This window comes from Colletes gigas, unplaced genomic scaffold (assembly GCF_013123115.1).
Source record: "Colletes gigas isolate AHSC1104 unplaced genomic scaffold, ASM1312311v1 Colletes_gigas_Sc00073, whole genome shotgun sequence".
Classification (NCBI taxonomy): Eukaryota; Metazoa; Arthropoda; class Insecta; order Hymenoptera; family Colletidae; genus Colletes; species Colletes gigas.
In genome coordinates this window covers 302,216-304,540 of record NW_025106702.1, presented here as the reverse complement: position 1 = coordinate 304,540, position 2,325 = coordinate 302,216, and positions in this window count along the sequence as shown.

Genomic DNA, 2,325 nt, shown 5'->3' with positions numbered 1-2,325 from the left:
GTTCAATATACTCACGACATTTTCAGTATCTTCCTTGGACAATTCAGTGTTGATTTCCTCCCGTTTGATTGGTTCAGAATTAATCTCTCGGTTCGTTGACTTATGTTTGTCCACCAATTCTGCGCGCGAAAGTGTCGTTCCCTTGTCGATATGTAGATCGACTCCCGAAATATTTAATACAGGAACAATTGATTTTCCATTCGAATCTGTCGATATCAAGCATCTTGGAATCAGTTGTCCATCACTTCTCACGCCCCCTTCTACGCAAATATCCTGGCTATGTATTTCTGTGTGCGCCGCAATATAACCCAAATAGTTGTTTGGAATAACCATCGCCTCAGACGTCCACAATGGGGTTTTACTCTTTCCCTCTACCTCAATATCTTTCATTGCGTTGTCTACCTCTTTAATAATCAAATTGTTCGGTCTACTAATAATTTCCACATGTTCTTGCTCCGTAAATGGATGACCTACAATCAGTGGAATCGCCTGACATTTTTCTGGCACCACATGAATTTGAACCTTCGCTTCCACGTTATCAATTGAAAGTTTAGCTGTTACCATCCCAACTGGGGTAACTGTTCCATCACCATAACCTGTAAGTTGGCCAAAACTGCCTTCTAGATAAGTCAAACCAATCTTCCTCGCAACGTCTTCGCGCAGGGCGACACAGGAGCTACCCAAATCGACATAACATCTTATGTGGTTACCATTAACGTATGCGTCTTTAAAATATTTGGCGTGTTTCTGACCTGGCTGTATATGTAAAACACTATCCTTTTCTTTCGGTGATTGCTCTTTGTTTACGTACGGTCTAGAAATTGGGAGAGTCTTGCAATATTTGGCATAATGTCCTACCTCGTTACAACGAAAACAGCGATTTCCTTTCGGCTTGTCACACTGTTTGGCTGCATGTCCTTCTCTTCTACAGTTAAAGCATGTTGTCCTTGTCGGTGTGCCTGTGTTGTTATATCGTCTCCTTTCGCCTTTAAAGTGTGCTATTTGGTCCTGTAACAAATGCGTAGCACCTTTTAAAGTAGGCAATAATTTACTCGGTGTGTCGTATTGGTACAATGGTCCCAAATAATCACGGAATCGCAGGTTATTTAACCCGTGGACTATCCATTCCACCGATTCAGCGTTAGTCATTCCCGCTTGGTTGCATTTTGCCAATTTTTCATAATAATATTCGGTGATATCCTGATTCGATTTTCTGGTATAATTTTGCGCTTCTAACCGCTTCTTCACACAACTTTCATCGCATGGAAATGCTTCTCTTAACAATTCCTTCCATTGATCCCACGTACGCGGTGTGTCACCTTGTGCAGGTAGACTATCCCTCCATTTCTTCGCAACCCCGGTCAATTTTGATAATGCCCAATGACGCTTCGATACATCATTCCATCCATATAGTAACGCATATTCTTCTATTTTATTAATCCATGCATTTATATCTATCGCGGAGTTCACGGGATCAAAGGTAGGTAAAATCTCATGCACATCTTTCAGATTACGCGCGTCGTTTTGATCATTCATATTGGCAATTCGATTTGTAATACTCACAGTTGTACTTCGGCTTTCGTTACTTGTAACGCTTGTTTCGTTGTCGGAAGTAGTTTCTCTTTCACTGAAACCACTTGTGCTCTCACCTTCAATTGTTTGTTCACGTTCTTTTTCGCTCCAATCTTGTGTTTCCTTCCGTCCTTGTCTCTCCTTCTTTCTGCCGCTTACCTCTAACCGTTCGAAAGTCGAATCTTCCGTTACCTTGCTCCTGGTATTCATACGTACGATAATGGCGCACGACCAACAATTTTTCTTCGATTCCTTAATTAGTTGCTCCCTCAACAACTAATTCTCACATTTGTGCTCCGTCGACACACACGAGTCGCAATTTTCCATCAATGTCCTCAGCCTTCCTTCACCGGCACTCGATCGCGTTTTTGAAACCACGTGTTCTCAATAATGTTCTTAGCGATTTCTTTCTCATCAAGTCTTATATTTCAGATCGGGCACACGGGCTTATGTATATCCCACTTCTGATATTGTTACAATATTACAAATTAGTTTATTGTAAATTAAAGGAATACAAGACAATTATGGATCGAGATCACACTCGTTAATCTTTCTAATCGCGACTGCCGAATTCCGCGTTGTTCGTGGACTCACACCTCAGAGGAGGGGGCTCTCCCCACCGACGGCTCGTGGCTCGCGATTCCGGTATTGACCGGTTATCGATTGTATCAACAATAAAATAAAATAATGGAATAAAACAATAATCAATAAAAATAAAATACTACAATAGAGCTGAGGAAATATAAAAAAATT